The sequence below is a fragment of the Acomys minous genome, assembly GCF_964271855.1.
Source record: "Acomys minous genome assembly, chromosome: 5".
NCBI classification, from domain to species: domain Eukaryota; kingdom Metazoa; phylum Chordata; class Mammalia; order Rodentia; family Muridae; genus Acomys; species Acomys minous.
In genome coordinates, this window is record NC_140494.1 from 22,459,390 (window position 1) to 22,473,704 (window position 14,315).

The window sequence follows — 14,315 nt, forward strand, 5'->3', positions numbered from 1 at the left end:
AAAGTCAACAACCAACAGGGAGTAGAGATGAACGTTCTACATAAGGTATGTTTACCAAAGCAAAGACAAGACACGCAGTGCCACTGTCACTATGCAGGACAGGAAGGAGCATGTCCAACAAGGATGTACAGGACACTTTTGCTGTCGAGGTATAGAGGAAAAGCCTTCATTGATACAAGGCCGCTACTGCCCTGCCACTGTGAAGGAAGCTAGGCATCTTTATTGGCCCCTTAAAATGGACTGGGACAGTTTGGTTTGTGGCAGGGTCAGATGATGTGTCCCCATCTGTTGAGCTCAAAATTCTAGCAGGGACACAAAGAGCAAGAGAGCAAACAGAAGCCAGACCAGCCTTGCATACACTACAGGACAATGGGAATAGATGACCTCATCAACAGCCACGTGTCACCTTCCTTTGCTCCCATGTCATGTAAGACCTGTTAGTGGTCACTTTCCTCCCGTTGACCTAAGCCTTCTCTTTATTCCAATATGTGTAGAGTACAATACAAAGGAAGCCCTAGCGGTTCTGAGTCTTCTCTATTCATCTAGGCGTGTCCCAGTGAGAACCGCTCAGTGCCTTTGGAAATGGTAGGAAACCCTGGCATTTCAGGCTCCCCCGTCCAGGTTTGGCGGTCCGTAACTCACCTCTTCTGTATTTTGAGGAGGGGAGGTGTCTTCTGAATTTTCTCTCTGAGGCTTCAGGAGGATCAAGGAATGATCCTGAGATTCAAAGCTGTCCTGGTTCTCCCTGCACAGTGCACACAGAAGTGCACAGCGAAGGATGCTTGTGCTGTAAGTTACCCTTGGTCTAACCTGGGCATAACTACATTGCATTCCTGACCTACCAGAGCTGAGGGAAGCCTTAAATCAGTTCTTGACTTCTAAGCCATAAGATCATTGTTATTATAGCTAAACACGACCTCAATGACCTTTGACTTTTCTTATGAGCACCGTGTTGAACTGCGAGAGTTTGAGATGCCAAAGGGTCAAGGGCATCAGGTGCAGGAAACACTTCTCTTGTACTGACAGAGGTCCTAGGGCAACTCCATGGCCAATGATCCTGTGGAGGTGACTGCATTAGAATCTTGACGTCCTTCTTATAAGTAATTTGCCCTCTTCCCTGATGCTCAGGGGGTCAAGCCCTGGGGAAATAACAATAGGGTACCTGAGTGTTGAGGACAATGAGTTTTGTAGTTCTACAGTCACAAGCTATGGTGTAAACCAACTTCATAACCCAGCTTGACGCTTAAGAGCTGGTCCCAAGCACAGGTAAGCCTGACACCACCAGGGGGCAGTATGGAGCTGTGTCCACTAATCATTTCAGTTTTGACCAAAATAAAATTCAAACCTCAAGGCAGGCCTTTCTGTCTCGCAGGAGAGCCACATTAAAGCCCAGAGACACCATTTGAACTTCCAAGCTGTAGAAGCAGTTAGTAAATGTGGAAACACCACATTGTCCATTGTACCTTGGATTTCCTCCTCAACCATTACCAAATTCAGTTTCACTGAGAGCCTGCCCTCATTTATCTTTTTTTAAATTTCATTTATTGTTTAAAATAGTTATTTCTCACAGATTTTAAGATAGCAAATACAAGATTGTTATTTATAATTATGTAGCACCCCTGTCCTAAGCTGTAAAAATTTTAAAACAAAACAAAACAAAAAAACAGTTTCCCATTTCTTTCAGAATTCTGCCTCTAATCTGTATTATTGATTTTTAAAGATACCCAAGAGCACTGTGCAGCAGGGACAGAGTGACACTCATATGATTTTTGTTCAGTTCTTACTATGTGTCAAGTCTTTGGAGGCAAGGGCACAGAGATAGCTCTAGGGTTCTGTGAGCATACAATCCTTCAGAGACCCTAGGAAGTAAGTGGGGAGTCAGTGCCCTGAAAGCCCGTCTAGCAAAGACCTAGTCAGTTTCAAAGACAGGAAAGAGAACCCACAGAATCATCTTGCAGCTGGCACAGCTCTGGGAAGCAAATGCTCTCCTGGTCTCTGGATTTGGGGTGAGAGCTTCCAAGTCCGTTTTCTTCTCTGTCTGTGCCATCACAGCCGGAGGTGGCATGTTGTGTGCACGTGACCATAGCAGGGCAACTCGAGTAAGTGACGAGGACTGTCGCTTAGACTGGAATTTTTGTAACACCCTTAATAATATTTCCTCTGGGTAATTCCACAAATGGAGGCTATGTGCGGGAAGACCCGAGTGGGCAGCTGAAGACTGATAGACACACTGAGAAGGCTAGAAGAGTGTTCATTGTTCAGAGTGAAACAGCAATCCAATGATGCCACCACGTTACGAACCAGGTGCTGCCTCCTTATGCGATGGACCCTTACCCTACCTCATCCTAGTTAGCAGAGCAGAGAAACAGAGCCCTTGTGTTTTGGAGAGGCTAAGCATGTGGTAAAGCTCCACACAAGATGGGCATCTGCAAATCTTGAATTCTGCTGCCTGGTTTGTTATTGACTTTGGTAAAAGTCACCGAAGCTCTCGTTTCTCTCGAGTGAAATAGAAGCCATAAAATGGACCATCTCCCTGGGATGCTGGGATGAATGTCACAAATGAAAGAAATAGAAATAAATTTCACAAATGCTGATGAGTATTGAATGCTGATGCTGAACCCCAGCAGAGCGCCAGGCATCCTGTCCTGTAGAGCAGTAGTCCGCCGTATCCCTCTGACCACCTCCATCTTCTGTGTACTTATGGAACCTCCAAGGACATCATGCAACCCTAGTTGGCTTTAAACCAACTCAACACACAGTCATTTTATAAGCAAAGATGAAGTAGCTTGATTGTGTATTCTTCAGGATGAGAGGACAGTGAAAGCCCGTCAAGCGGATGGTGTGGGGCTTAGGGACAAAAGGGGTAACCTGGATTTAGTACATAGGAAGAAAACAGTGTGAAGGAGAATGTTGACAGCACCGTTCACCTACAGTCACCACAGCAGGAAAGCAGGAACTGACTTGCTTGTGTATTTATCTATTTATTGAGGCAGGGTCTCACTCTGTTGCCCTGGCCAGCCTGGAGCTTGCTATGTAGACCAGGCTGGTCTTGAATTCACAGAGATCCTCACCTCCGCGTCTGCTGGAGTTAGCACCATGCACCATCCCTCCTGGCCAGCTAAGTTATATTGTTATGTGTACTAACAACTGTCACGGTGCCTAGCAGAGAGCCTGCGAAGCAAACATTTGCTAGATCACAGTGGAGGTGCATCTGGTGATTTGCATGAAACTGCTAAACATAAAGCCAAAGTCTTTTAAAAACCACATTAACCATAAGGTTATGGCGTAAGATAATCTCAAAATAGAGGAACTGATACTAATTCATCTTAAATCTCAATTTATGGCAAAATTTTGACATATTCAAGAATAGGACTTGTTGTGGAGGCACATGCTGGTAGACTGTACTGAAGAACAGAGGCAGGGGGATCACAAATTTGAGGCAAGCCTGGGCTAACTCTTAGGGGTTGGGCTAAACTCTTAGATGAATTAGCAGATACAGCATCTGCTGTGCAGACATGATGACCAGTTTGGCTCCCTACAAGGGCCTGGCAGCCTACCTGTCCTCCCAGCCCGTGGGAGGCAGCAGTGGGATGCCCAGAGCAAGGGACCCTTGTCTCCATGGGTAGTATGCACAGCAGATAACCTCTAGGACCCTCTGTGCACACATGCATACATGCATAGATACTACATACTTGTACTTATGCCAACAAAAAATATATATTTTAAGAATAGAACTCTGTAAACATGATTTTTTTTTTATTTTTAAATTTTATTTATTTATTTTGGCTTTGGTTTTTTTTTAGACAAGATTTCTCTGTATAACCCTGGTTGTCCTGGAACTCTCTCTGTAGACCAGGCTGGCCTCAAACTCACAGAGATCCACCTGCCTCTACCTCCCGAGTGCTGTGATTTAAAGAAGTGCACCACCACTGCCCAGCTTGTAAACCTGAATTTTAACTTTGATATTTGTTGTGCCTAGCAGTCAGGTTTTCCCCAAGCCTGAATGCCCAGAAAGCGGAGGGACTGAGCTACTACATTAACATTACAACATAGTGTTTCAGCTAAACTGAAGTAGATCACATGGGAAAAGGTACTTTCCATGCATGAATTGTGTCCTCACTCACTCCTAAGCATCCACAGTGTTTTCAGATGTGAAGACAGCAAGGATTGGTGCAAATGCATGAAAACCCCAGTTGCTCCTCAGAAGCCCCCTGTTACTCCTGAGAACTACAAAGCAGGAGGACTCAGTGAGCAAAACTTTTGCAGCAGTGACCCCATATTGCCCACGGATGATCTGTGCCTAGGCTTTCATTAGTTTGTCCTTTCCAAACCCCTGCAGGTGAAGCAGCCGTGTCTGAAGATCCTACCCAATTACAAAGTTCTACTGTGAAAAGAAAAATGGACAAAAAGAACCCAGGGCTATTTTTGAAGAAAGTGTATATTCCCCCAGAGTACCACAAATCCCCAAAAGCCCATTGTGAAGAGAAAAGAAAGATTACAACTCAAAAGAAAGCCCAGGATTAAACCTACTTCCAATAGCTTTATCTGTTGGTTTGGACCCATACTCAATGAAGAACTTTACTAATCATTTCTTCTAGTTACTTTGGATAACTCATATCTGATGGGGGAAAAAAATAACAACTGTGAAATCTGGAATGAAATGCAGGTTGCTTTTCCATGTAATTAATTTGTTGTGGGAGTTCACTTTTATTGCAAAAACTCACCTGTGGTAGGTAGTGACAGGAAAGGCATAGACTGGGGGGCTGCAGGGGGACATTTGCTAAATGAGACCATCTTTTTTCCTCAATGGAATCCATGTATATATTTTATACTGAATTCCGGATACACAGACTTAGCAGTTTCAAGCTCTTGACTGTCGGCTTACAGAAGGAAGCGAAGCTTTGGCTGTCAACAGCCATGTACCTTCCCCCAAGGGTCGTGTTTTGGAGGCCCGCTTTCTCTTTCAACCTTTACACTCCCAGGAGTAAGGGATATGGGGAAAGCAGTGCTGGACTCACAGCTGGAGTGCTTCCGTACTTGGGGGTGCTGATGTTGGTCTTCATTGCTCCCCGAAGCCGGAAGTAAAGGGAACAGGGTCCTTTTCTTTTCTGAAACCAGCTTCTCTGCCCATATTCTGAAACCTGTCGATGCCAGCACCGCCTAGAATGTCATTTTAATGATGTCTATTATATCTTCCATTTTCCTTTTTCTGTTTCAAACATGAATAAATTCACTTTCATTTTAAAAGAAAAGAGGAACCAGGCGTGGTGGCGGAACATGGGAGGCAGAGCCAGGCAGATCACTGTGAGTTCAAGGCCAGCCTGGTCTACAAAGTGAGTGCAGGATAGCCAAGGCTGCACAGAGAAACCCTGTCTCAAAAAAAAAAAAAAAAAAAAAAAAGGAAAGAAAAGAGGAAATGGACAAAAAGAGGCAGAACTTCTGCATAGCCAAGCCTTCAGACAGGGTCTTCCCCTGGAATTTTTATGTTCTTGTGATCTATCTAGCTTTTGTATACTTTATGGCCTGACCCTATCTCTGAATTATCTTTATTTCTCAAAATATAATTCAGTAGAATAAAATGCTGGTACAGAAAACCTCAGGATATTATCTGGTCTTTAAAATAAATCTTGGGCATCTATGTCCATGTATGTGTTACCCCCCCCCCAAAGAATCCGTTTTGAGAGCCCCCTGTGTCCCCCTGCCTCTCTCTGGGGCCCAGCGCCAATGCGGGCCTGTGGAAGGCTGATGCTGATGGCGACAATGCTATCAGTTCCTGGAGTGATTCTCTACGCTGTAGACAAGGTGTGAGACCTAGTGAAGGAGAAAGCCGTGCCTTGGGATAAATCTTCAGGGATTTCCTCACACTCTCTGGTCCTTCGACCACGTTGGACAGTTACACACTATCTGGCTTCCTAGGATGCTCTGTTCTGGATTGAATTGTAAGTAACGGGGGAGGGGGGGAAGGGCAGACAAATTAACAGTGCCTGGCACATTCAGAAGGTCTCAGCCACCTTTTTACCTTTCATATGTGGACCAACCAAGAGCTGCAAGGAGGGGGGTTTGCACAGCATTGAAAATACTTGCATTATGTGATCAAAGACAGAAGCATGGTTCTAAGGGAGAAAGGTTAACTATTTTTCTTAAGCAACTGGAAGCTGAGTGTAAGTTCCAGAGCTGAATTTTTGCTATGGTTCTTTGTTTAAGCCCTGGAAATGTTTCTAAGCAGATTGGGAGGCAATGAGAGAGTTACAGTACACTAGTATATTTAGATACAGTTTTTAAAGATTCCAAACTAAACATCTTTCCTTGGGATAGTCTTAGGTTCCTATTTTTGAGACTAGCACCTTCACTAAAATAGCCATTCATTCTTCCTGCCCACAAATGCTGAGCCGATTGAGAAAAAAAGCACTGCATCGCATCATAGGGGGAGGATGCAGAAGAGTGGGATGCACGGTGGCGTGTGTCCTTTATGGGGAATGACGCGTGCAGTCTGCTGCTTAGTTTCTATGGGAAGACTCAGAGAGCAGGGCGGGAGCTGTATGTTTGGCCCAGGGAGTGGTCCTAATTTTGAGAAAGAGATGCTGGCTTGGCCTAGGAGACTGTGAGCTCACAGACTGCCCACAACTGAAGGTGGCCTTGGGCAACCCAAAGAACTAGATTGCCTGTGACAATGAAAGAGCAGTTACAGTATGGGCAGAGCACTTTCTCCTGCTGCCCATCACTACAAGACACTCTCACGTCGTTATTGCCACCACTCAGTCGCCCACTGTCTTGGCATCATTCCTTCCTTTGGTAATTAGAGTAGAGCCAAGTTAGCTACCTGAACGCTGCTCACAAAAGAAGCTGAGCAGCCATGTGGGACAAAGAGTTGTACCCTTTCAGCTTATTTAGCCTGGGGGAGGCTCTAGTAGGTGTCTCACTACAAGGGAGAGCATTTCCCATTAGTGGAAGGTAATTTTGAGTGGTGGATCCACCTCCGTATTCAGGTGGGAAATATTAACATACTGTGGTAATGAAAATCCATGTGCGTTCTGTTGACTTGTTAAGACTACTGCAGAGCCGACAGCATTGCTGTAAGCATGGTTAACAGCGTCTGATAATCTCTAGTGTTTTGCATTGTTAAGACTCGGTTCAGTGAAAGCACATCTTAGTTATTTTTCCCGTTGCTGAGATAAATGATCCGACAAAAGCAACTTAAGGGAGAGGGGTTTACTTTGTTCCCAGTTCCGGAAACAGTCAGTCATACCAGGCAGGTCAAGGCAGCAGGAGCTTAAAGCCCCTGGTTCCACTATGTCCTCAGTCAGAAGAAGAGAGCACTAAAAGTATCCTGCTGCCCAGTTTCCTTTCTCCATTTACACAGTTCAGGATCCCAGTCTAGGACCAAGAGCCCGTACCATTCCCAGTGGGTAGGTCTCCCTACTTAATTAACATAATCAACATATTCCCCCAAGGAGTATTCAGAGACCTGTTTCCCAGGTGGTTCTAGACTTTGTCAAGCTGACAATTAGTACTAACCATCTCATATACTGGTAAGCAGTGAACACATGTCAGGGACTGCAATGGCAGGTCAGTGACTGTTCTAGTTAGCTTTCTGTTGATGTGATAAAAAAAAAATAAGCAAAAGCAACTTGAAGACAAAGGGATTTATTTGACTTATACTTCTTGTTCACAGTCCATCATTGAATAAAGACAAAAGCAGAAGCCAGAGAGGGATGCTGGCTTGCTGGCTTGCTCACAGGCTCTGCTCAGCCCAGAACCACCTAGGGATGGTGCCACCCATAGTGGGCTGGGCCTTCCCCCATCAATTATCAATTATCAATGAAGACAATCTCTCACAGAGATGACCACAAGCCATTCTCATCTGGGCAGCTCCTCCATCGAGGTTCCTTCTTTCCACGTGACTGTAGGTTGTATCAAGTTGATAATACTAACTAGTCAGCACAGTCCCTATGCTATGTAGTATCCTGTGGCTCTCAAACTCTCAAACGCCAGAAGACTATAACACGTCATTGCTTTTACTGTCAAGGTAAAAATATTTTAATTAAAACCTTACCTTATTTATAACTGAAACAATATAGGTTAGTAGATTGAATGTAATCATTACCAGTCATCTTTCTGTAACAAATGGAGTTACAATACTTTTAAGCTGATGTTATCTTCTTGGACCCCTATCCATTTACATGTCTGGCATGCTTAGACTAATAATGTCTGAGAGGCAAAAGTCATTCAATGGGTTTTTGTTGAATGGATGGTGTAACTATATAACAGCTTCTGCTTTTGGTATGGAAAAAATATGTGACTAAAATGCAGCTCTTCACCAAAAGAGCTCATATTCTAGTGGAGGAGTCAAATAGAAAGTACGAGCTTTGGGAAACATATACTGTAAGTGACATGAGTCGGACGTTTAGATTCATTGCCATGTGATGAACGGTTTACCACGCAGGTCACAAATATTTAGTCAGTGAGCATGTATTAAACAGCAAAGGGGCATTGGTAAGGCCATCATTATCAGTTCCACTTTGCAGATAAGGAAACTGAATCTGAATCTGGGTGGTCAGCTGGTTTGCTCAGACCTGCCATGGATAAAGTGGTACTCTAAATACCAGGGTCCTGAGGAACAGGGTGAAAGCTGGGTTCGCCCTGGAGAAAAGCTCCTGGATGTAAGAAACATGAGTTGACCTATGTAGGGTGATGTTCTAAGATCACTCTGTTGCTGTGATGATAACACACTCTGACCAACAACAACTTAGGGGGGAGGAAAGGGCTTGCCTCAGGCACACTTCCAGGTAAGAGTCCATCACTGAGGGGAGCAAGAGCCACGAAGCGTAGCTGCCTCCTTTCTGGCGTGCTCACTGGCCAGTGCTCTGCCAGCTTTCTTACATGGTCTAGAGCTCTATTCCTAGAGATGTTGCTAGCCACGGTGGACTGGGACCTGCCACATCAAGACAACCTCACACAGACATGGCCCTAGACCAAGCTGATCCAGGAAACACCCAGCTGAGCTTCTCTTTGATGACTCTCTGCTGTGTCATGTTGACAGCTAAAGTTAGCTCAGACAGACGCTATCTAAATTCAAACCTAGTTGTCACAGCCAGACACTCTTAGTCATTGCATTCCACTGGTTTTCAGGAAGGAGGAATTGCATGTGGGTCTTGCAGAAGAAAACCTGCTGCTCTGAGACCCCCACAAAGCTATGTAGAGATTTTTTTTAAGACACAGCACATTTAAGATGGAGAGTCTGCTGAGCAAGCCAAAAATATAAATGAAGGGTCTTTCATGGTCCTTTCAAAGGTGTGAACATTAATTTCTGCATGATGGGAGACACAGATATGAGCAAATTTGGGATTTTAGCCTTTATCTCTATGGTCCTCAATGCTCCTTCTAATAGCCTTGAGTTGGTCTCATATTCACTCATATTTTTTCCCACTTCATTCTTTTTTTAATGTATTATTTTTTAATTCATTTTACATCCTGATTGTAGCCCCCTCCCTCCCGTCCTTTCAGTCCCACCCTCCCTCCCTCTCCTCCCCACCCAGTCTTAGGAAGGGGACGTCCTCAGCCTCTGCCATCTGACCCCAGCCTATCTAGTCTCACCAGGACTGCCTGCATCCTCTTCCTCTGTGGCCTGTCAAGGTCTCCATGCCAGGGGGAAGTGATCAAGGAGCATGCAACAGAGTCCATGTCGGAAACAGCCCCTGCTCCCTGTATTAAGGGAACCCACACGGAGACTGAGCTGCCTATCGACTGCCTCTGAGCAGGGAGTCTAGGTCCTCTCCATGCATGGTCCTTGGTTGGCGCATCAGTCTCTGCAGCAGCCCCTGGGCCCAGATTGGTTGGTTCTGTTGGTTAATGTCTCTTGTCCCTGGAACTCAGCACAGACCAGATCTAAGTTACATGCTATACTAGACTGCACCACCTCTGCCACTGGGTCACACTACTGAACCAACAAAGAGAGTGTGCCCCTCTCCTAGACAGGAAGTGATCTTGTAGCTCCAGCCCTCCCTAGTAGACCAACCTGATACTCTAGACATGGAGGGGGGCCTCCAACACTGCTAGTTCTGGGCACTCTCTTTGCCTGCATCAAACCAGCAATAACAAGCAAAAGCCTAAAGTGATTTATTTAGTAGGAACTTTGTTTTTAAATCCTCTCATTTTTATGTTCTTTCAATAATTCGAGTGGATGGTTGTGTTTGCTTGGTTGATTTGCTTTTCTGAAATAATGTCTCATGAGCTCAAGGCTGGCCTCAAACTCACTGTGTACCTGAGGATGATCTTGAACTCTTAATCCTCCAAGCTGGGAGGCTACCCACACCTAAACCTTAGACAGCTTTTCTACTACTCTGAACAGTATTCAGTATTTCATACTTGGGAAAACTCTTGTGTCTTGTTCTTTTATTTCTATCTAGTTTGTGGAACAAGGTTATATTTCTCAAAGGAGAAAGTTGGATCAGCTGCCAGGATCAAGAAAGAGTATGTTATAAAAAAAGGTGGACTTAGATGTCCATCAGTGGATGCATAGAATACAGGGACTATTGCCTATGCTCAGGATAGAGTTTTCTCCAGTCATACAGATGAATGAAATCATGTCATTTTCAAGACAATGGATGAAAGTAGAGACCATCAGATATGTGTGTGATAAGAATGTAGAAATGCAAATATTTGAGAAAAGAAGGGGAGTAGTGGACGGAAAAGAGGGGGAAAGAGGGTAATGGATGGCCCAAATATGTGAGATACTTGAATGAATACATTATGAATCCCATTAGGTGTATAATTAACACACACTAATATAATTTTTAAAGCTCAATTTAACAATTGCTTCTCCCATAAAGATTATGCTGTCATGGGATAACCCTCTGATGGCTGGCTTGTCACTCTGAATCACAGGATATTTCAGTAATTCTGCTAATACAGTAATTTGCAATAAAAAATATTAATTTACACTTGGTAGGTGCATAGTCCTTTTATTTCAAGGTCGACTGGTTTGGTAATACTTTGGAGTTCCGCTGACTAGTTACTATGTATCAACTTTCTCTTTCGCAATCTCATAAACTGAATAACAATATTCAAACTAACTCAGGGCCCTTTAATTTTATTGAAAGAAAAGTTTTTTGTTTTTTTTTTTCTGGTTTGAACCAAGTACTTTCCACAAGCTCCTTTTTTAAACAACTGCAGACCGATTGCACACTAGTCACTCACTCTAACATAGGCATTGGTAGGCCTCCACTCGGCGGTTTTCAGGAATATAACCAAAGTCACCCTGTGTGTGTAAAAGGAACAAAAGTGTATTGTGAAGTTACTGTGCTTTTCATTTCTGTGTCCCAATGAGCCTAAATTCCAGAATTAACTTACAGAGTTGTATTATAAAGATAATTAAGCAATGGATTATTATTATTAATTACTTCCCAATAGGCCGCAGTAACGAGCAAATAATTAAGGCATGCATTTCCCTGTCCTGTTTCACAGTGCTCGCCGAGCACACACACAATTTATCCGCTTTCTCACGAGTTACATTTCGCATCGCTCTTCTCTCTCTTGCATACAGCGGTCTAGGCAAGTGGAGCAAAGAGGAGCTAGCATCGAGGGGGAGAAAACTAACTCTAGCGCCAGTGTTCAGAACAGAATAGAATTGAGCCAATCTGGTGAAAAAGCATGGGGAGCTGTGAGCTGTGGAATCGGCGCAATCTAGAACCTCGCATGGAATCATGGGAGGTGGAAACGCACAGACAGGGCTGGTGGCAAAAGTTAAGGAAGAAGAAAGGTGTAGGAATAGCCTAGGGCTATTTGCCTCCAGCAATAAATTTCACGTAATTTCTAACTATTGCCAACATTAGCACACAGTAAGCTGCTGAGAGACTACTATAGGAAGGTGTGGATTTGAGATCAGGCTTTGCCACTTCCGGTGTGACTTTGAGCAATGTCTTTAATCTCCATGAGTTCAGCAGGCTCAGCTGCAAAGTGATCCTGACATTCCTTACAGCAAGGATGGGGGTAGGCAGAATGCTGGCAAGTCAGGTAGTCACTGTCTTATCGGTTTGGTTTGGTTTTATATTCATTGATGTTTTGCCTGCATGAAGTGTGCTGCATATAATATTAGCTGGCCCATAAGCTTCCAGAGAATCTCCTATCTCTGTCTCCCATCTCATTATGGGAGCACCAGGATTACAGACTTGCCCTCCTTTATGTAGGCTCTAGGGGGTCTGAGCCCAGATCCTCACGATTGCATAGAAAGTGCTCTGCACACTGAGCCCTTGGTGTGTAATTTTCAATTTCCTACCCCCCAGATTTGACCCTTAAGAATTTTACTACAAAGATACTCAAGCAATAGATTAGTATTATTCCAGTACTAATTTGAAGCAAATAGCTGTTTTAAATATTTTATTAAGCATCACTTAATGACACAGACATGTAAATTGAAAGATGTCAGAATCTGAAACCTGATCAACTTGGGTTCACTTCCTAGGTCCAGGACACACCAAGAATATAATTTGTTGAATCTAGATTCTACTGTATCTTGGATCTGGAGTGTCCTCCAAAGGCCCACATATTGGATGCTGGTCCCTAGCCAATAGCACTGTTGAGAGGTGGTGAGAAGCTAAATATTTGGGACAAGGAATTCCCTTGTTGGGGACCTTAGCTCCCTCCTTTCTTTCCCCCATATTTCCTGGCTGTGTGAAGCTAACAAGCTCTCCCATGATGCCATGCAATGCTACCACAAGCCCAAAGCAAGCAGCCATAAATTGAAACCATAAGCCAATAGAAACCTTTCCACTTCGTAAGTTGATTGTCTCGGGTATTTTCTTACACTAAGGAAAACTGGCTCATTTAAGCCAAAAAAAAAAAAAAAAAAAAAAAGACTCAAATTAGGTAAGAATGCACAAAACAAAGCATTAGGAGCGGATCTGGTCAAAATACATTGTTTATACATAAGAAATTCTCAAAGAATAAATTAAAATATCCTAAAAAGGAAAGGTAGATATTAAAAAACAAACAAGGTACAAAGAAAATGTATATAATCTGAAGACGAAGTGGTCCTGGAAACCACAGTAGAAGCTTGAGTGGTCTGGCAAAGCTGAGTGGTTTATTCTTCACGCTCCAGCAACTCTGTGCTTTACTTTATTGGTAATGAAGCTAAAGTCTGACCTAAGTGGCTCAGAGACACAGACCTCAGGCTTCCTGGCACCTGGACCATTCCTCTCTCCTGGCTACCTAAACTAGTATACAGTGGACCATTTTGACTCCAGTGTCGTACTTTTTAAAAAAATTAAATCTGAATTAAGTGTTTAAATTAATAATAAACTGAACTCAGCACAATTAATATGACTCCCATGGGCTAGCCTATGTTTTGGAAGCTCCAGTCAAACTCCAATGGTGTTCCACAATGTATTTTAAATTGTGGTCAATGGCCTCTTTCATATGCTCATCCACCATTTCTTTCCACTTGAAATGTGTTATTCTGGATCCTAAGCGGGATTTATAGCAACAGATTCCCCTGGGGGAAACACTGCTCTTCTGCACAGCTGGCTGGTTCTGTGTGCACCAGGTTTGCCGCCATCCGCTAAATCCCCCAGCTTGCAGTCACATGGAGGTTACTGATGCTAGGGGTAGAACGGAATGTCAGCTTCAGTTTTCTGGGGCTATGTCAGTGACCCAAGATCCTCCCTACCCAGATGTGCCTGTTGTCCTCGGCCATAATTTTAACATGGTTCAGCCTGGACAATTCTGTTTAGGCTGAATTCTTCGTGCTGGTCCAGCCTCTGAATCTGTCCACAACCTTATATCATTCCCCACTGTCTCTGTATGCTGGGAAATCAGCTTCTCTCTGACCTTCCGAATTCCCAACCAGCCTTTTCTCATTTCCTCTTGCCCTCAGCTACAGAAGCCTGCTGTTATTTTCATGGTTGGTCTAATTTAATGTGTTTGCCTCGCCTTGTGGTATCCAGCTCATGTTTTGGTTAAAAAACAAGCGATGGAAAACTACCGATTAAGAGCACTGAGGCTGACTAGCTGCGTGGAGGTCTGTGTGTCATTTCACTACGTCCTATTCTACATATCAGCATTTAGTTCATTGCTCCTCCTCTTTGAGCCAGTCTGAAACTCAGCTATTCCCGAAGCAGTGACAGGGTAAAAAGTTGCACTATTGTTTGTATTTTACAGATGGAATCCTAAGTTTGTAGCTGACTATACTGTACCCCAGAGACAAAGGGAGGACCACAGCCCAGAGCTCCTGAAAGTCACCCTCAAAGGGTTACACTACTTATCTGTCGGTTCCTCCTCCACCCAATTGTCTTCTTAGGTAAGTCCTGACTTTTTACTGA

At 43.9% G+C, this 14,315-nt stretch overlaps 1 protein-coding gene across 1 annotated transcript in view; it reads left to right on the plus strand.

Annotated features, from left to right (window-relative positions):
- KIAA1217 overlaps nt 1-14,315 on the plus strand; it is a 797,280-nt gene that overhangs the window by 276,187 nt on the left and 506,778 nt on the right. The window contains exon 3 of the mRNA XM_084782818.1: nt 14,155-14,293. The gene's annotated coding sequence lies outside the window, so the exon portion shown is untranslated. The remainder of the gene's footprint in view (nt 1-14,154; nt 14,294-14,315) is intronic.